Genomic DNA, 21,752 nt, shown 5'->3' on the forward strand with positions numbered 1-21,752 from the left:
AAACTAGCCAAAAATTCTGGTGAAACACTTAAAAATGTTGTAGTCCACACTGATATAAACAAGAGCGAAATCTTGAAAATCGGAGTCCAGACCCGAATGTGAGAACATATACCTCTGAGGGGCGCACGATCAGAGGGGAGACTTCAGCCTGTGTGAGACGGAGACCAAGTGAGTATATTTCGGAATCTGGCTCAAAGTGTGATGAGCTAACTGGCCATGGCACCGTGGTACAGGAAGCCACTCAAGTGAGAGGAACAAAAAGGAATATAGTGGTAGTTGGGGATAGTATAGTCAGAGGGATTGACACCGTTCTCTGCAGCAAAGACCGTGAGTCCAAACATCTGTGTTGCCTGCCTGGTGCCAGGTTGTGGGGCATCTGCTTGGTGCTGGAGAGGAGCTTGCAGTGGGAGGGAGGACACGGTCGTCATGGTCTATGTAGGTACCAACGACAGAGGCAGAGCAAGGAAGGAGATTCTGCATAGTCAATTTGAGGACCAAATTAAGAAGCAGAACTGCAAACATCATAATAAAATGGTCATTAAAGAGCACGGAGAGAGAGGCCATTAAAGAGTACGGAGAGAGAGGCGAGAGGCCATTAAAGAGCACGGAGAGAGAGGCCAGTAAAGAGTACGGAGAGAGAGGCGAGAGGCCATTAAAGAGTACGGAGAGAGAGGCGAGAGGCCATTAAAGAGTACGGAGAGAGAGGCCATTAAAGAGTACGGAGAGAGAGGCGAGAGGCCATTAAAGAGCACGTAGGGGAAAAGCACACGGGGAGCAGCTGATTGATGAGTAGGATTGATGAGGATTTCTAGGCTTTAAAGTAAAAATAAGGTCTTTAGTTTGTGTTCAGGTCCCCAATCTTCTTTTCTCTTTTTCTTAAAAATAGCTGGTTAAGTATAGGATCAATACTGGTGTAAAAAAATAATTACAATAAAGTGTAAAGGCCAGGGGATTCATAAAGTGTAAAGAGCAGGGATACTAGAGTAATTAGTTAATTTAATTAAATACCATAGTGATGGCAGGCCGGGTGATGTGTTGCTGCTGCAGCATGTGGGGCCTGCCGGACACCAAGGTGATCCAGAGTGAACACATCTATAGTAAGTGTTTGCAGCTTGAGGAACTTCGGATCCGAGTTGAGGAGCTGGAGTCCGAGCTGTAGACATTGCGCCACATCAGAGAGGGGGAAAGTTACCTGGACACTTTGCTCCAGGGGGCAGTCACACCCCTCAGATTAGGTCATTCGAATTTGGTGTGAGATCAGGGACAAGAGAGTGTGACTGCAGGTGAAGCAGGTATGGGGATCCAGGGGGTAGCGTTTGAGGAGCCCGGCCCCGCAACTGTCCAACAGTTACACGGTTCTTGCAAGCTGTGGGGATGAGAGTGGGGCTGCAGGGAGGATGAGCGAACTGACCACAGCATTGTGGTACAGGGAGCCATTCAAGTGGGGGGAGGAAATAGGAGCATAGTAGTGGTAGGGGACAGTGTAATTTGGGGGATAGATACTGTTCTCTGAAGCCGTGAGCGTGAGTCCTGAAGGTTGTACTGCCTACCTGGAGCCAGGGTTAAGAACATCTCCTCAGGGCTGGAGAGGAACTTGGAGAGGGAGGGGAGGGATCCAGTTGTCGTCGTCCACGTTGGTACTAACGACATTAATAGGCCTAGAAAGGAGGTTCTGCTGAAAGAATTTGAACAGTTCGGAGCTAAATTAAAAAGCAGAACCTCCAAGGTAATAATTTCGGGGTTACTACCTGAGCCACGGGCAAACTGGCATAGGGTAAATAAAGTCAAGGAGTTAAATGCGTGGCTCAAAGATTGGTGCAGGAGGAATGGATTTCAGTTCATGGGGCACTGGCACCAGTACTGGGATAGAAGGGAGCTGTTCCAGTGGGATGGGCTTCACATGAACCATGCTGGGACCAGTGTCCTGGTGAAGCAAATAATTAGGGCTGTAGAGAGGGTTTTAAACTAAATAGAGGGGGTGAGGGCACTGGAGAGGAGATATGTAAGCATACAAAGCAAAAGGATATGGGACATTGCAGGGCAGCTATTTAGGTAATGATACCCAGAGTGTGACAGGAGGGGACAGAGTGTACAAATATAAAAAAAGCAGAAAATAGGGTCAAAGGGGGAAAAAATAGTAAAAAGGCAAAATTAACAGCTCTTTACTTAAATGCACATAGTATTTGGAACAAAATAAATGAATTAACCGCACATATAGGGGTTAATGGGTATGATCATATAGCCACTACAGAGGCATGGATACAAGGAGATCAAAGCTGGGAACTAAATTTTCAGGGGTATGTGACTTTTCGAAAAGTCAGGCAGGAAGGAAAGGGTGGTGGGGTAGCTTTGTTAGTATGAGATGGAATATGTACGATAGTAAGAAATGACCTTGGATTAGAAGATGTAGAATCCATATGAGTGGAGGTAAGAAATGATAAAGGGAAGGAAGCACTGGTGGGAGTAGTCTATAGGCCCCCTAACAGTAGCTATACTGTAGGACAGAGAATAAATCAGGAAGTAATGATGGCATGTAAAAAAGACAGTACATTAATCATAGGTGACTTTAATCTTCATGTAGGTTGGGAAAATCAAATTGGCAGAGGTAGCCACGAGCAAGAATTGAGAATGTATATTCGGGACAGTTTCCTGGAACAATATGTTGTGGATCCAACCAGGGATCAGACTATTTGGATCTGGTAATGTGTCATGAGGTAGGTTTAATAAATTACCTCAGAGCAAAAGATCTCCTAGGAAACAGTAATCATAACAGGGTTGAACTTAGCAATCAGTTTGAGAAACTTGGGTCGGAAACAGCTATGCTGAACTTAAATAAGTGTAATTATAATGGAATGAGGGAGAGTTGGCTGGAGCGGATTGGGAAAGGAGTTTAGCAGAAAAGATGGTTGATGAACAATGGCAGACGTTTAAGTAAATAGTTCATGACTCACAATAAAGATATATCCCAGTGAGGAAGAAGGATTCTAGGAAGGGGATAAACCAACCATGGTTAACCAAGGAAGTTAAGGGCAGTATCAAACTGAAAGAAAAAGCATACAATGTGGCAAAGATTAGTGGTAAGCTAGATGATTGGGAAAGTTTTAAAAACCAGCAAAAGATGACCAAAAAAAAATAAAGAGGGGGAAAATAAACTTTGAGGGTAAACTAGCAAGTAAGTTAAAAACAGACAGTAAGAGCTTCTTTAAACATATAAAAAGGAAGAGAGGGGCCAAAGTGAACATAGGCCACTTAGAGAACGAGGCTGGGGAAATAATATTGGGGAGCCAGGAAATGGCAGGGGAGTTGAGTGAATACTTTGCATCAGTCTTCATGGTAGAAGACACTAACAGCATTCCAAAAATACTAAATAATCAAGGGGCAAAAGCAGGGGGAGGAAATAAATACAATAACTATCACTAAAGAAAAAGTACTAGGGAAACTAATGGGCTAAAGGCTTATAAGTCCCCTGGACCTGATGGGTTGCATCCTAGGATATTAAAGGAGTAGCTACACAGATAGCGGATGCACTGGTATATTCTTCCAAGAATCTTTAGATTCTGGAAAAGTCCCAAAAGATTGGAAAACTGCCAATGTAACACCCTTATTCAAAAAGGGAGGGAGACAAAAAACAGGTAACTATACGCCAGTTAGCTTAACATCCGTCATTGGGAAAATGTTAGAGTCCATTATAAAGTACGTAATAGCAGAGCATTTATAAATGCATAATATAATCAAGCAGAGTCAGCATAGCGTCATGAAGGGGAAATCATGCCTGACAACTTTATTAGAATTCTTTGAGGAAGTAACAAGCAGGATAAATAAAAGGGAACCAGTAGATGTAATATATTTGGATTTCCAAAAGGTGTTCGATAAGGTACTGCACATAAGGCTACTTAATAAGATAAGAGCCCATGGTATTGGGGGTAGTACATTAGCATAGATAGAGGACTGGCTAACTAATAGAAGATAAAGTGTTGGGATAAGGGGGGCATCTTCAGGATGGCAACATGTAACTAGCAGAGTGTCACAGGGATCAGTGCTGGGGACACAATTATTTACAATATATATTAATGACTTAGATGAGGGAAGTGAATGCACTATTGCCAAGTTTGTGGATGACACAAAGATAGGTGGGAAGTCAAGTGCTAAGGATGATACAAGGAGTCTACAGAGAGATATAGAGAGGTTAAGGGAGTGGGAAAAATCTTGGCAGATGGAATACAATGTGGGAAAATCTGAGGTTATGCACTTTGGCAGGAAGAATAGAGGAGCTGAATATTATTTAAATGGAGAAAGGCTGCAGAAAGCTGCAGCACAGAGGGATTTGGGCGTCCTCATGCAAGAATCCCAGAAAGCTAACATACAAGTTCAGCAGATAATAGTGAAGGCAAATGGAATGTTGGCCTTTATGTCAAAGGGAATGAAGTATAAAAATAGGAAAGTCTTGCTAAAATGATACAAGGCACTAGTTAGACCACACCTAGAATATTGTGAACAGTTCTGGTCCCTTATCTAAGGAAAGATATACTGGCATTGGGGGCAGTCCACAAAAGGTTCACTATGTTGATCCAGGTATGGAGGGATTTTATGAGGAGAGGTTGATCAGGTTGGGCCTGTACTCATTGGAGTTTAAAAGAATGAGAGGTGACCTTATTGAAACATAAGATTCTTAGGGGGCTTGACAGGGTAGATGCTGAGAGGTTGTTTCCCCTTGTGGGATAGTCTAGGACCAGAGGGCATAATCTCAAGGTAAGGAGTCACCCAGTTAAGACAGATGAGGAGGGGTTTCTTCTCTCAAAGGATAGTGAATCTGTGGAATTCTTTACCGCAGAGGGCTGTAGAGGCTGAGTTGTTAAGTATATTCAAGTCTGAGATAGATAGATTTTTAATCAGTAAGGGAATCAAGGGTTATGGGGGAAAAGGCAGGAAAGCGGAGTTGAGGATTATCAGATCAGCCATGATCTCATTGAATGGCGGAGCAGACTCGATGGGCCAAATGGCCTACTTCTGCTCCTACGTCTTATGGTCTTAATCTCTGGATTATTACCTGAGCCGTGTGCAAATTGGCACAGGGAAAATCAGATTAGGGAGCTGAATGTGTGGCTCTCAGCCTGGTGTGGGAGAAGTGGGTTCCGGTTCATGGTGCACTGGCAACAATGCTGGGGAAAGTGGGATCTGTGCTGTTGGAACGGTCTACACCCGACCCATGCTGGGACCAGTGTACTTGTGAGCCGCATAACTAGGGAAGTAGAGAGGGTTTTAAACTAAGCTGTAGAGGCAAAGGATCAAATTTGGGAAGATGTGGTAAATCAAAGAGCAGAGAAAAGACAAAAGAAAAAGGTATTATTGCAGGAAATGAGAAACAGGCTGTGACAGGAAGGGATAGAGTGTACACAAATCTAACAGTAAATCAACAAATGAAATTTCGAACAAAAATTTGTGTTCGAAACAAAACAGATGAACTGAGAGTGCACATAGAAATAAATAATTACAATTTGATAGCCATTACGGAGACATGGCTGCAGGAGGACATGGATTGGGACCTGAAGGGTATAGGATATTTAGGAAGGACAGGAAGTGAGGAAAAGGTGGGGAGGTGGATCTGTTAGTTAATGATGGTATTAGCACAATAGAGAGGGGTGACCCAAATTCAGGAAACCAGGATGTGGAAACAGTTTGGGTAGAGATTAGAAATGGTAAAGGCAAGAAGTCACTTGTGGGAGTTGTGTACAGGCCCTCTAACAATAACCACATGGTAGAATGGAGCTTAAAGGAAAAAATAAAGGGAGCTTGTTAGAAAGGCATGGTGATAATCATGAGATTTTAATTTACATAAGGCTGGAAAAGTCAGGTGGTCAAAGATAGCCTAGATGAGGAGTACATTGAATGTTTTTGTGATGCTGTTCTAAGAAACTATGTTCTGGAGCCAACCAGAGAGCAGGCTGTACTAGACCTGGTATTGTGCAATCAGATGGCAGTAATTAATGATCTCATAGCAAAGGTGCCCCTAGGTAGCAGCAACCATAATATAATTGAATTTTACATTCGAATGAGGGAGAGGAGTGGGTCTGAGACTATGTTTTTTAACTTAAATGAGGGCAATTATGAGGGAATGAAAGCCGAACTGGCTAAAGTGAATTGGCAAATTAGGTTAAGGGGCAGGTCAACAGAGAGGCAGTGGCTAATATTTAAGGGGATATTTCAGAATGCACAAAATTGATACATTCCAACGAGTAAGAAAAAGTCCAACGGACAGAGACGCCATCCATGGTTAACTAGAAAGGTTAAAGATAGTATCAAACTTAAAGGAAAAGTATATAATTGGGCAAAGACAGGTGGCAGGTCAGAAGATTGAAAAAATATAAGGAACATCAAAGAATGACTGAAAGATTAATGAGGGGCAAAAATTAGAGTATGAGAGAAAGCTAGCCAGAAATATAAAAACCGATAGTAAGAGTTTTTATGAATAATTAAAAAAGAAGAGTTAACAAAGTGTGCGTTGCTCCTATAGAAAGTGAGTCTGGAGGATTGATAATGGAAAATAAGGAGATGGCAGATGAATTGAACAGGTATTTTGCATCAGTTTTCACGATAGAGGATACAAGTAACATCCCAGAAGCAGTTATAAATCAGGACATGGAAGTGGGGAAGGAAATCAGGAAAATTACAGAGAATTGGTACTGAGTACATTATTGGAGCTGCGGGCTGAAAAGTCCCTGGGTCCTCATGGACTTCATCCTCGGGTTTTAAAAGAAGTGTCTAAGTGAAATAGTTTTGATGCATTGGTTTTAATTTTCCAAAACTCCCTAGATTCAGGGAAGGTTCCATGAGAATGGAAAATAACGAATGTAACTCCTATATTCAAAAAAGGAGACAGACAGAAAGCAGGAAACTACAAGCCAATTAGCTTAACATCTGTCATAAGGAAAATGTTAGAAGCTATTAGTAAAGAAATTATAGCAGGGCACTTGGATAAGCTCAAGGTCATCAGGCAGAGTCAACATGGTTTTGTGAAAGGGTAATCGTGTTTAACCAACTTTTTGGAGTTCTTTGAGGAAGTAACATGTCCTGTGGATAAAGGGGAACTGGTGGATGTACTGTACTTAGATTTCCAGAAGGCATTTGATAAAGTGCCACATCAAAGGTTATTGCGGAAAATAAAAGCTCGTGGTATAGGGGGTAAGATATTAGCATGGATAGAAGATTGGCTGGCTAACAGGAAGCAGTGAGTAGGCATAAATGGGTCTTTTATAGGTTAGCAAGATGTAACAAGTGATGTGCCACAGGGATCAGTGCTGGGGCCTCAACTGTTTACAATTTAGATAAATGAATTGGATGAGGGGATTGAAGGAATGGTTGCCAAATTTGCTGATGACACAAAGACAGGTAGGAAAGTAAGTTGTGAAGAGGACATATGGAGGCTACCAAAAGATATAGATAGGTTAAGTGAGTGGACAAAGAGTTGGCGACTGGAGTATAATGTGGGAAAATGTGTAATTGTCCATTCTGGCAGGAAGAATAAAAGAGAAGCATTTATCTAAATGGTGAGGGATTGCAAAGCTCCGAGATGCAGAGGGATCTGGGTGTCCTAGTGTATGAATCACAAAAGGCTAGTATGCAAGTAGAGCAAATAATTAGGAAAGCTAATAGAATGTTATCATTTATTAGAAGGGGAATTAAATACAAAAGTAGGGAGGTTATGCTTCAGTTGTACAGGGCACTAGAGAGACCACATTTGGGGTGCTGTGTACAGTATTGGTCACCTTATTTAAGGAAGGATGTAAATGTGTTGGAAGCAGTTCAGAGAAGGTTTACCAGACTAATACCTGGAATGGGCAGGTTGTCTAATGAGGAAAGGTTGGACAGACTAGGCTTGTATCTGCTGGAGTTTAGAAGATTAAGAGGTGACTTGAGTAAAACATATAAAGTCCCGAGGGGTCTTGACAGGGTGGATGTGAAGAGGATGTTTCCTCTCATGGAAGAATCTAGAACTAGGGGTCATCGCCCATTTAAAACACAGATGAGGTATAATGTTCTCACTCAGAGGGTCTTGAGACTTTGGAACTCTCTTCCTGAAAAGGTGGTGGAAGCAGAGTCTTTGAACATCTTTAAGGCAGAGGGAGATAGATTCTTGGTAAGCAAGAGGGTGATAGGTTATCAGGGGTAGGTGGGATGCAGATTTTAGGTTACTATCTGGTCAGCCATGATCTATTAAATGGCGGAGCTGGCTCGAGGGACTGAATGGCTTACTCCTGTTCCTTGTTCATATGAGAACATTGTATACACTACGCCCTATAAGAAGGAAGTTGCATTTTTTCTGAAAGAGGGTTACAGTTTTAATGTTGGAACCTGTTTATTAGTTTTATAAACGTTAACTTATCGCCTATGTACTTCTTGCATTATTCGATTTTATTCCATATTTTTTCTGTACTGCTAATGCTTTGGCATTTTAAAATATATATTTTAATGCTATCATCGGTATTTAGCACAATATTAATTTATCTGCAAATAAAACTCAAAGCATCAGTTCAGCTCCACTGTCTAATTAACATTGCAGTCCATGGTATAGCTGGGCAGAAATTCTCATGCTATACAGCCATAGTCTCGGAGTCATTATGGTACAGAAGGCAGTCACTCGGCTCATCAAGGCCAAGCTGGTACTCCATGGAGCAATCCAGTCAGTCCCATTCCCCTGCTCTATCTCAGTAGCCCTATCAGTTTATTTCCCTCACGTTCCCAACCAATTTCCTTTTGAAATCATCAATAATCATCTCTTCTACCACCCTTATAGGCAACAAGTTCCAGAGCATTCCCACTTGCTCTGTAAAAAAAAGAAACAATCAAATGGCAGTGTACTCAAAGCAATCATTACAACCAAAATGCACTACTGAAAGATATTACTGGATCATTCTTGAATCAACCAGTCCTGACGTAGAAAAGATACACTGACTATTGTACAGTCCCACAAATGAATGGAGTCCACACTCTGTTCTTCAACTTGTTTTCATCCCTTCTCTCCCAAAAATTGAAAGCATCAATAAATGCTGCTTCTTAGCCAAATAAAAACGCGTACTTCAACCATACAGGTGGCAGAACGGATGATAATGATTTCAATATAATTACAAAAATCTAGCAAGTCAGGAAAAATGGACAGGAAAGGAGGTGCTGGAGCAGCTCCACATGTCAGACATCTAGGAGATTAGAGAGGTTCAAGATGGAATATGTTACAAATGCAGGACTTTACAAGATGGTTATATTTTAAAACGTCTCCTTTGAGTCAAGGTGAAATAGAATGTTCTCGATAGGGGTATGGTGGTCATACTAAACCTCTGCCTGGAGAAAGGCCCATGTGATCTGGTTGTCATGGAGAAAGAAACCCAAACTGAAATCTATTGAAAGTCAAGTGACAGTTTTCACACCTTGAGACAGAAAAGATACAGGTGCTTTTTTTAAGACAGATACACACATAGAAAGAGAAAAAAAGAGAGAGAGAAAATGCAACCACAGCTGTGAAGAGCAGGAAAAGACTGCTTGGTTGCTAACACAAATACATAGTCAGCGAGAGCTGGTACTCTCTTCAAAAAAAAGAGCTTTTGGAGATTTAAGGGATAAGCACTGAGGTGGGCCTTATTGGTGGAAGTCAGATCTGAGGGACTCAGGCTGAGTGGACTGACTTCCGAAGGACACTGGATGTTGCAACCTGGCACAGCAGGAGAAGTGAGCCTACAGATAAGCTAGGAATAACTTGAGACTCATTGCTTGTAATTCTATATATATGCCATAAGTGCTGTATACAGTTAAAGGAGTTGTAAAACATATTTTTATTGGGTTAGTTAATTAATGCGAAAGTACTTTTTTTTTAGTTCGGTGTCTCAGTTGGCTGTTCAGTAATGTTTGATTTATGTTGATTTTACTTTGTTTGTTACAGTCAAAGTCTTAAAACATAAAACCTTGTCCTCTGGCTATTTCTGTTGGTCCTTAGGGAAATTTAGATTTTTTAAAAATATATTCTTCCATGGGATTTAGGTGTTGCTGGCTGGTCAGCATTTATTGCCCATCCCTAATTGTCCTTGAGAAGGTGGTGGTGGTACACCTACAATGCTGCTAGGAAAAGCGTTCCAGGATTTTAACCCAGCAACAGTAAGGAAGTTCACCTCTTTTTAAAAGTTATCGGTCTCTACAGAGGTCATAATAAATGTTACTTACACTGATTAGAATATTACTTATACTGCTTGGAAATCTATACATCAGATAATAAACTATTCAGAGAAGGCAATATTGAAACAGTGCTTCAAACCAAATTATTACAATAGGTCAAGGATTACAAATTAAAACTAATAATAGCCAAATGTAGGGCTTATGTCAAGCAGCTCTTCACAGACTGATCAATAAAAGGAATGGGTTTTTCAGGCAATTGGATGATAAAGAACTGTGGGGCTGTTTAGTTAAATTGGACCAAATGAAAATTCAGACTGGGACTTTTTCCTCTCTCTCCCTTCCCCAACAAGTTTTACTCAACTTCTCTAGACATTCCAAATTTTAAAAAAACTTGTGTTTTAGATAAAACCTACATATATTTATATATATGAAAAACTTCAACCCTTGAATAAAACTGGAATTTTGTCTAACTACTTAAGCTTCATATAGCAAAATAATAGAAAAATAACTTAATTATATTTTAATTGCTATAAATTTTGACAGATTAAACTGTAAGCTTTCAAAGCTCATGAAAATACCTGGTTAAACCACCCTTGTCATTTATTTTAATTATCTGGTGACTTATTGTCTAGGACTTAGTTTTAAAAAAACAGACAGCACTTCCTGAAAAACACAGTGAAACAATAGTGCTTTGAAGTAGGAGAGAATTCACAATTGAGCCAAAGACCAGGAAAGCTTGGAAGGGAAGTTATGACTGGAGTCAGGATTAAAACCAAGCTCAGGACCATTCTGCGTTTGTATGCAGAATGGAGGTGGATCAAGCCTGGGGCTTGATACAGAAGTCGCCAAGGAAAACTAGACACTTGCAAAATAAAAGTGAAAGAGGTTTAAGATATTGATAGGAATACAAAGAGAATATACAGCCTTGCCAAGCTCATTAGGGTTGTTCAGCCTTAATTAAACTGTATTCCATCCTTTCGCATCAATAATGGCAACTTTAGCTCATCAATTTTACGTTATACTTTGTGGTTATTCAAAATATAGGTTTTGTTACGTTACAAAATATTTAATTTGGCACCTTCAAAATTATTTGTACATGGGAACTTTAAGCATGTTCTGAAAAGCCAAGCAAATAGTTGTACTGTGATTGCTCCACTAGAGGGTGCTGCAACTCCATTTAAAAGAAGCCCTTCATAATCCGATAAGATTCACACTCTTGGTACTGAATCTTGGAAACCTCGAAGTTTTTTTATTCCTGAATATTAACGAACATTGCAAATTTTTAGGAGTATCCTGAATGCTTATATATTTGATTCAGACCAGGCTCTGGATCTACATACATTTCATATGCATTCCAGGCCCCTTCAACTCTTTTTCCAGTGCACTGATGACTGTATCAGTTCCATTTCCTGCTTTCGCCCAAAACTGGAAAAGTTTATCAACTTTGTTTCCAATTTCCACCCTTCCCTTGCCTTCACATGGTCCACATCTCTGACACTTCCCTTTGCTTCCTCAACTTCTTTGTCACCATTTCTTGGAACAGGCTGTTTACTAATATCTATTATAAGCCCACTGACTCCCACAGTTACATTGACTACACTTTCTCACGCTGTCTCTTAAGGACTCCATTCCATTCTCCCAGTTTCTCAGTCTCCGGTACGTGTTATGATGATGCAACCTTCCTCAACACCACTTCTGATATGTTTTCCTTTTTCCTTAATAGAGGATTCCACCTCCCCACTGCCTCCACACTGTGGGCAACAGGGCCCTCAACTGTGTCTGACCCATTTCCTGCACTTCTGGTGGGAAAGGAAAGGGGTGAGAACAGAATGGCAATAGGGTTCCCCTCATCTTCATTTTCCATCTCACCAGCCTCCATGCTCAAAGGATCATTCTCTGCCATTTCCGCCCTCCAGCACGATGTCACCACCAAACACATCATCCCACCCCCACCTATCACCATTCTGAAGGGACCGTTTCCTCTCGAAGACGCTGGTCCACTGCTAAATCTCCCCCCACATCCACTTCCCACAGCACCTACCCATGCAATTGGAGATGTAACACCACTCCTTTTACCTCCCCTCTCCTCACCTTCCAAGCCCCGAAACACTCCTTCCAGGTAAAGCAGCCATTTACTTGTTCTTCTTTCAATTCGCTGTTATCGATGTGATCATATTAGGGAGGCCAAACGCAGATTGGAGTTCTGCTTTGTGGAACATCTCCGCTCACTCCGCAAGCATGATCCCATGCTTCTGGTCAATTGCCATTTTAATTAACCACCTTGCTCTCACAATCACATTTCTGTCTTTGGCCTGCTGCAGTGTTCCAGTGCAGCTCAATGCGAGCTCAAGGACCAGCACCTCATCATCAGATTAGGCACATTACAGCCTTCGCAACTCAACACCGAATTCAACAATTTCAGACCATGAACTCTGTCCCACGTTTTGAGTCCTTTTTTTGGCATGTGCCGGTCTCAATCTTGTTTTTCATGTTTTTACTTTTGGATAGAGATGTTCATTCTTCTACCATTCACACTCACTCTGGACAAATGCTTTGCTTCTTTACTATAATCGTTACCATCCCCTTTGCCTTTTGTTCCATGACATTTTTCATCTCTCCTACCCTGAACGCTATCCCAGACCTTCCTCCCTTCTGTTCTTCTTCACCCTCCCCAATTATAACAACATAGAACACATCACATTTCTACCTTCTTTCAGTTCTGAAGAACAGCAATATTTACTTCGAAATATTGACTCTGTTTCTCTCTCCACAGATGCTGCCAGACCCGAGTATTTCCAACATTTTCTGTTTTTATTTCAGATTTCCAGCATCCGCAGTATTTTGCTTTCACATTTCATACTCACTTGGATAAAATACCTCTAAGAGCAAGATCAGAAAAGATTGGCGTCCTGCAAAGCTTCAGGTTTTTTACATATTAAATGAAGAACAAACCATTTAATATGGTACAATATTATTGTGTAATTGGTTAAACTCTCATATTTTGACTAGATTATTAAAATATAGATCTGTGCTTCACTAGGTGTCCAAATATTATCTGAAAAATATTGTGCGTTTAGTAACCATGAAGAAATTGTTTTGTTGGCCCATGATCAACAAACAGAGGTAACAATGCAAAACAATTCAATACGTTTCAAACTTTAATCCTGGTAAAACTGGTTCATCACAGGTCATCTATTTCAATCAACAGGTCTGACAGCATCTGCGGAGAGGAACACAGTTAACGTTTTGAGTCCGTATGAGTTCTGTTGAAGTATGGACTCGAAACGTTAACTGTGTTCCTCTCCGCAGATGCTGTCAGACCTGCTGAGTTTTTCCAGGTATTTTTGTTTTGGATTTCCAGCATCCGCAGTTTTTTGCTTTCATCTATTTCAATCAATCTGCCAAAACATGTTCTAGCTGAATGGAAAACCAAATGTGCCTATCCACAAGAAAAGATCAATGCCAAATCTGACTACAAGTATGTATCTCTAGTCAATCATTTCATATCTCAGGAAAGACTTACTGAGAGGGATAGTGTTATAATATCTCAATCACAATAGTCTACTAACTAACTGAACAGTAAAGTTGGGTTTGCAAGAATTTATCTAATTTGCTAAATCTCTCAATCTTGTTCCGAGATGGAAAAACATTATATTCAGCGCAAAGTTTCAGCAATAGTTCTTAATATTTCCAAACCCCTGGACCATATCTAGTAAGTAGCACTGTATGCATGACTTCCTCTGAAACACATCATCAAGTCATGGTAAATAGGTGCATATCATCACAATGCAATAAGCATTATGTTAATGAAAGCAGGCTCAACCAAATTTAATTTCTCCCCTCCATCACTGATCTAATAGATACTATCAAAAGTGACATTATCTTTTTTGAAGAAACCACCCTCAACAGGCAGTGACTTTGCTTGTCTGAGTAACAACTCCATAATGAGGATATCCAGACAGAACTGAGGTCAACATAGTATGTTCAGTCCCAAAATGTCCCAGTTCAATGATTATAAGGATTGACCAAAACATTACTTATTTACTTTGACAAGGTTTGCAAACTCTTCTGAATGACTAATATTGCAGATCTTCAGCTTTTTAATCATATCTGATCTGTGGTAGGATGAACAAGCAGCAAAAGGTTGCTTGAAAAGTTGATGGAACATTGGAAATTCCCATGAAAGCTCCATCTTAATATTTTAATCTTGTTCATTGAGTTGCTGAAAAAATCCAGTCCTTGCTCCTGCACTCAGCGTGATCCATGCTGAATAGTGAGTTCCTTGAGGATTGTCTACACCATTCCAGGAAAGTCAACATACTAGGTGCCAAAACATTGCAGTTACTTGTAGGGTTTGCTCCCAGAGAAGACTATCACCCTACACACTTTTTAAAATTCATTTATGGGATGTGGGCGCCACTGGCTAGGCCAACGTTTATTGCCCATCCCTAATTGCCCTCGAGGTGGTGGTGGTGAGCTGCCTTCCTGAACCACCACAGTCCAAGTGTTATCATATCACCCAACAGTGCTCCTTCGATAAATATGAGGGTATGGGGAATCTGAGATGTCCAATATATCACTGAGCAATTCTTTTGATCTTTCTATAATCCTGTATTGGCACATAATTTATATTTGGATTATAGAAGATGGTGGAGACAAATGGGATTGTGTCAGTTATCAAACCACTGAACTCAAGAGGGTCCATCTAATGGGTTGGAAACCGATAAAAATAACTGAACCAAGGACCAGTAAGTTGAAGTGTAAGGCAGCCCTGCAACTTAAGTTACGAGTATTTTCATTTCTTGTAGGCTGCTTCAACTTCTGGGAAGCAGTTACTGAAAGCCATCATGCACATTGAGCCATTTAAACGGAGTAGTTATTGTCGAGTATTGTTATTTCAGAAGTTTCCCCAAATGTTACTTTCACCTTATTAATTTATTAAGAAATACAACATCTGCCCTGTAACCAAGTTACAATTTTTAAAAAATAGTTGTCAAGTTGAAATAAATCCAATAAACATCCTGCATGCCAAACCTACTGAATCTTGAATAGTTTTACGCATTGCAAAATTCTGGCCTGCAAGTATTTGTTTTTTAAATGGCAAAACAGATCTGGGTTTCATATTTGTAAAGTAGCAGTTCTATGGTAATAAAAGTTAACATTCGGCACCCACAGACTAAAGTCAAAAAAACATATTGATGAAAATAACATAGAAATAAATAATTGAAATCATTTAGGCTCCAGCTGCGATGAGCTAAAGACACATGAAGAAACCCTTTCATTATTTATCACATTTATGTAGAAGTCTGCATAATTTATTATGCTGATTTAATTCAATCAGTATTCGGAACTGAGACTTCAAAATGTAATGAATATTTTATTTACAACACATTTTGAGCAAAACAAGGATACCATACCATTATATTTCCAAATTATGTACTCAATATGCTGGACTAGCGAGGTCATGGGTTCAAATCCCACTATGTATTGAAAGCCATAAATCTAGCAATTTGTGGACAAGCACCAGCAGAAAGAAAAACGACCATGGAAGATGCACAATTGTTGTAAAAATCACCTGGTTCATTAATGCCACTCAGGGATGGGAACATGCCACCCCCTCAAAGTCTGGTCTACATTTGACTCGAGTCCCAAACATGAGGCTTGACTCTTAATGCCAACTTAGCAACCTTGCACCACAAAAACGGTCAGAAATGGAGAAGTTAGACTTTTGAAAAGTGTTGTTTTCTATGATTGAGCAGCTTAAATGGAGCTTTATTGGCATTTATTTCAATCTACGTATGGCCCAGGTTTGCTTTTCATAGACACTGAAAGAGGAAACAGCAAGTTCTATTCCACAGTACTTAAATCTCACTCTCACGAACACAAATTACAAACAAAGGCTTTTTCTTCCAAGCAACTAAGCTTCCATATAAACACCATCTTCCCTCACTAAGCACTCGTTATTGACAGATGTTCACTTAATGTCAGGTTAACAGTACTTTATATTCATTCATGGGATGTGAGCGTCGCTGGCGAGACCAGCATTTATTGCCCATCCCTAATTTCCCTCGAGAAGGTGATGAGTCACCTTCTTGAGCCGCTGCAGTCCCTGTGGTGTACGTGCACCCATGGTGCTGTTAGGAAGGGAGCTCCAGGATTTTGACCCAGCGACAGTGAAGGAACGGCGATATATTTCCAAGTCAGGATGGTGAGTGGCTTAGGGGGGAACTTCTAGGTGGTGGTGTTCCCATCTGTCTGCTGCCCTTGTCCTTCTAGGTGGCAGGGGTTGTATGTTTGGAAGGTGCTGTCAAAGTAAACTTGGTGAGTTCCTGCAGTGCATCTTGTAGATGGTACACATTGATGCCACCGCACATCATTGGTGGAGGCAGTGAATGTTTGTGGATGAGGTGTCAATCAAGCAGACTGCTTTGTCCTAGCAGGAAAGACAGTGGAACAGCAATGGCAGGAGATTCTGGGAGTAATTTGGGAGACACAGCAAAAATTCATCCCTAGGAAGAAGTAGTATACTAAAGGGAGGACGAGCAACCATGGCTGACAAGGGAAGTCAGGGACAGCATAAAAACTAAAGAGAAAGCATACAATGCGGCGAAGAGCAGTGGGAAACCAGGGGATTGGGAAGCCTACAAAGACCAATAGAGGACAACTAAAAAAGAAATAAGGAGGGAGAAGATTAAATATGAGGGTAAACTATCCAGTAAGAGAGAGAGGCAAAAGTGGACATTGGGCCGCTGGAAAATGACGCTGGAGAAGTAGTAGTGGGGAACAAAGAAATGGCGGAGGAACTGAATAGGTACTTTGTGTCAGTCTTCACGGTGGAAGACACGAGTAACATCCCCAAAGTTCAAGAGAGTCGGGGGGCAGAGGTGAGTATGGTGGCCATTACCAAGGAGAAGGTTCTAGGAAAACTGAAAGATCTGAAGGTGGATAAATCACCTGGACCATGATGGATTACACCCCAGAGTTCTGAAGGAGATAGCTGAAGAGATAGTGGAGGCGTTAGTGGTGATCTTTCAGTAATCACTCAAGTCAGGGAGGGTCCCAGAGGACTGGAAAATCGCTAATGTAACCCCCCTGTTTAAGAAGGGAGTGAGGCAAAAGATGGGAAATTACAAATTAGCCTGACCTCAGTCGTTGGTAAGATTTTAGAGTTCATTATTAAGGATGAGATTTCAGAATACTTGAAAGTGCATGGTAAAATAGGGCAAAGTCAGCATGGTTTCATCAAGGGGAGGTCATGCCTGACAAATCTGTTAGAATTCTTTGAGGAGGTAACGAGTAGGTTAGACAAAGGAGAGCCAATGGATGTTATCAACTTCGACTTCCAAAAGGCCTTTGACAAGGTGCCGCATGGTGTTAAGATCCCATGGTGTTAGAGGCAAGGTACTAGCATGGATAGAAGATTGGTTGTCTGGCAGGAGGCAGAGAGTGGGGTTAAGGGGATCCTTCTCAGGATGGCGGCTGGTGACTAGTGGAGCTCCGCAGGGGTCAGTGTTGGGACCACAACTTTTCACTTTATACATTAATGATCTAGATGAAGGAACTGAGGGCATCCTGGCTAAGTTTGCAGATGATACAAAGATAGGTGGAGGGACAGGTAGTATTGAGGAGGCAGGGAGGCTGCAGAAGGATTTAGACAGGTTAGGAGAATGGGCAAAGAAGTGGCAGATGGAATACAACGTGGGGAAGTGTGAGGTCATGCACTTTGGTAGGAAGAATAGAGGCATATACTATTTTCTAAATGGGGAGAGAATTCAGAAATCTGGAGTGCAAAGGGACTTGGGAGTCCTAGTCCAGGATTCTCTTAAGGTTAACTTGCAGGTTGAGTCAGTAGTTAGGAAGGCAAATGCAATGTTGGCATTTATTTTGAGAGGACTAGAATATAAAAGCAAGGATGTGCTGCTGAGGCTTTATAAGGCTTTGGTCAGACCACATTTAGAATATTGTGAGCAATTTTGGGCCCCGTATCTCAGGAAGGATGTGCTGGCCCTGGAGAGGGTTCAGATGAGATTCACAAGAATGATCCCAGCAATGAAAGGCTTAACATATGAGGAACGTTTGAGGACTCTGGGTCTATACTCGATGGTGTTTAGAAGGATGAGGCGGGATCTGATTGAAACTTACAGAATACTGAAAGGCCTGGATAGAGTGGACGTCGGGAAGATGGTTCCATTAGTAGGAGAAAGTAGGACCCGAGGGCACAGCCTCAGAGTAAAGGGAAGACCTTTTAGAACAGAGATGAGGAGAAACTTCTTTAGCCAGAGAGTGGTGAATCTATGGAATTCATTGCCACAGAAGGCTGTGGAGGCCAGGTCATTGAGTGTATTTAAGACCGAGATAGATAGGTTCTTGATTGGTAAGGGGATTAAAGGTTACGGGGAGAAGGCGGGAGAATGGGGTTGAGAAACTTATCAGCCATGATTAAATGGCGGAGCAGACTCGATGGGCCGAATGGCCTAATTTCTGCTCCTATGTCTTATGGTCTTATGGATGGCATCAAGCTTCTTGAGTGTTGTGGGAGCTGCACTCATCCAGGCAGGTGGAGAGTATTCCATCACACTCCTGACTTGTGCCTTGTGGATGGTGGACAGGCTTTGGGAAATCAGGTGAGTTACTCACTGAAGGATTCCTAGTTTCTGACTTGCTCTTGTAGCCACAGTATTTATATGGCTAGTCCAGTTCAGTTTCTGGTCAATGGTAACCCCCCAAGGATGTTGATAGTGGGGGGACTCAGCGATGGTAATGCCACTGAATGTCATGGGCCGATGGTTAGATTCTCTCTGTTGGAGATGGTCATTGCCTGGCACTTGTGTGGCGCAAATGTTACTTGCCACTTGTCAGCTGAAGCCTGGACATTGTCCAGGTCTTGCTGCATTTGGACATGGGCTGCTTCAGTATCTGAGGAGTCACAAATGGTGCTGAACATTGTGCAATCATCAGCGAACATCCCCGCTTTTGACCTTATGATGGAAGGTAGGTCATTGATGAAGCAGCTGAAGATGGTTGGGCCTAGGACATTACCCTGAGGAACTCCTGCAGTGATGTCCTGGAGCTGAGATGACTGACCTCCACCAACCACAACCTTTGTGCCAAGAATGACTCCAACCAGCAGAGAATTTTCTCCCTGATTCCCATTGACTCCAGTTTTGCTAGGGCTCCTTGATGCCACACTCAGTCAAATGCTGTCTTGATGTTAAGGGCAGTCACTCTCACTTCAGCTCTGGAGTTCAGCTCTTTCGTCCATGTTTAAACCAAGGCTGTAATGAGGTCAGGAGCTGAGTGATCCTGGCGGAACCTAAACTGATCATCAGTGAGCAGGTTATTGCTAAGCAAGTGCTGCTTGATAGCACTGTTGATGGCCCCTTCTATATCTTTACCGATAACTGAGATAGGCTGATGGGGTGGTAATTGGCCGGGTTGGATTTGTCCTGCTTTTTTGTGGACAGGACATATCTGGGCAATTTTCCACATTGTCGGGTAGTTGCCAGTGTTGTAGCTGTACTGGAACAGCTTGGCTAGGGGGCACGGCAAGCTTTAGAGCACATGTCTTCCGTACTATTGCAGAATCTTGTCAGGGCCCATAGCTTTTGCAGTATCCACTGCCTTCAGCCATTTCTTGATATCATGTGGAGTGAATCGAATTGGCTGAAGATTGGCTTCTGTGATGCTGGGGACCTCCAGAGGAGGCCGAGGTGGATCATCCACTCAGCACTTCTGGCTAAAAACTGTTGCAAATACTTCAGCCGTATCTTTTGCACTGATGTGCAGGCTCCCCCATCATTGAGGATGGGGATATTTGTGGAGCTTCCTCCTCCAGTGAGTTGTTAATTGTCCACCACCATTCATGAATGGTTTGGCAGGACTGCAGAGCTTGGGTCTGATCCGTTGGTTGTGGGATCGCATAGCTCTGTTTCTTGCATGCTGCTTATGCTGTTTGGCATGCAAGTGGTCCAGTGTTGCATTTTGGTTAAATTTGAATAAATCGATAATTACTATTATCCTTCTTGGTGCTTTCCCTTACAACTTAAATCCTAATTCCTACTCACCTTTCCCTTCCCCAATTCCAATGCACATCTTGGTGAATTCCTGATGAGGACAACTTTATTGCTCGTTCATTCAACTTGTTTTTGCAAATTGCCTGGCTATAGCAATGGAGCTCAGTGTATAAATTTTTAGGTGTGTTACAAACAAGTAGTTTACAGGTACAAGATATTTATAAAGGATAGCCTGGATATGTTATGTTGATGTTTAAATACTTGGAAAACTGAAGCTATTGTTTTCAGTCCCCACTCCAAACTCTGTTACCTAGCTACTGACTCGATCCCTTTCTCTAGCAACAGTCCGAAATTAAACTAGTCTGTTCACAACCTTGACACCACATTTGATTCCACGATGAGCTTCCAACCTCATATGCATGTCATTACTAAGACTACCTATTTTCACCTCCGTATCATCTGACTTTGCCCCCAAGTCAGCTCATCTGCTGCTGAAACCCTCATTCATGCCTAATTACCTTTAGACTCGACTCTTCCAATGCACTCCTGGCTGGTGCACCATATTCTACTCTCCATAAACTTGGGGTCATCCAAACCTCTGCGGCCTGTATCTTAACTTGGAGCAAGTCCCATTCCTCTGTCACCGCTGTATTCGCTGACCTACATTGGCTCCCGAGCAAGCAACTTCTTGATTTTAAAATTCACATCCATTTTCAAGTCCCTCCATGGCCTCACTCTGCTCTATTTCTGTAGCCTCCACCAGCCTCTCAACCTTCCGAGATATTGGTACTGCTTTAATCCTGGTCTCCTGTGCATGCCGAATTTTAATTGCTCCACTATTGGTGGCTGTGCCTTCGGTTGCATAAGCCCAGCTCTGGAATGCCTTCCCTACATCTCTCCACCTCTCATTTTGCTTTCCTCCTTTAAGACACTACTTCTTTGTCCAAGCTTTTGGTCATCTGACCTAACTCTCCTGATGTGGATTGGTGTCATACTTTGTTTTATAATGCTCCTGTGAAGTGCCTTGGGATGTTTCATTATTTTCAAGACGCTATATAAAAGGTGTGGGACTTTACTTCATATGTTGAGTGCTGTGTTTCTTGCAGTAGAAAGTGATTACACTTCAAAAAATCGGCCACTGGTTGTAAAGCACTTTGCCATGCCCTCAGGTTGCAAAAGGTGCGATATAAATGGAAGTCTTCTTTATTCATAGTTGAGGCATCATTAAATTGATACTTAATCAGTTTTTTGTATTGAACAACTTTTAAGTGAAGGTGGTTAATTCACTTTATGGAGTTAAATGACCACTGCCCTGATGCTAGATCTCTCACTGTGACATAATAAATAAAGGATATGGCAAAATGAGTTATCAGTGCCTAACAGGATCATTTATTTGTTAGATTTCATGGTTGGATAAAACAGTTTACTTCCAAAACTTGTAACCGCTTTTTACCTTGTATAGTGAGTATTTAATAGCTCAAGAAAAATAACTAAAGCTGCATTGCAGTATTGTATTAGTGGAAAAGCGTTTTTCTACACAATCAATGCATCAAAAATTCTAATCTCAGTTAGAAGTAAGTG

General features: G+C 41.6%; 1 protein-coding gene across 5 annotated transcripts in view; it reads right to left on the bottom strand.

The window, feature by feature from the left end:
• ralgapa2 (Ral GTPase activating protein catalytic subunit alpha 2) overlaps nucleotides 1-21,752 on the bottom strand; it is a 515,740-nt gene that overhangs the window by 357,330 nt on the left and 136,658 nt on the right. The window lies entirely within an intron of this gene.

This window comes from Cetorhinus maximus, chromosome 14 (genome assembly GCF_964194155.1).
Source record: "Cetorhinus maximus chromosome 14, sCetMax3.hap1.1, whole genome shotgun sequence".
NCBI classification, from domain to species: Eukaryota; Metazoa; Chordata; class Chondrichthyes; order Lamniformes; family Cetorhinidae; genus Cetorhinus; species Cetorhinus maximus.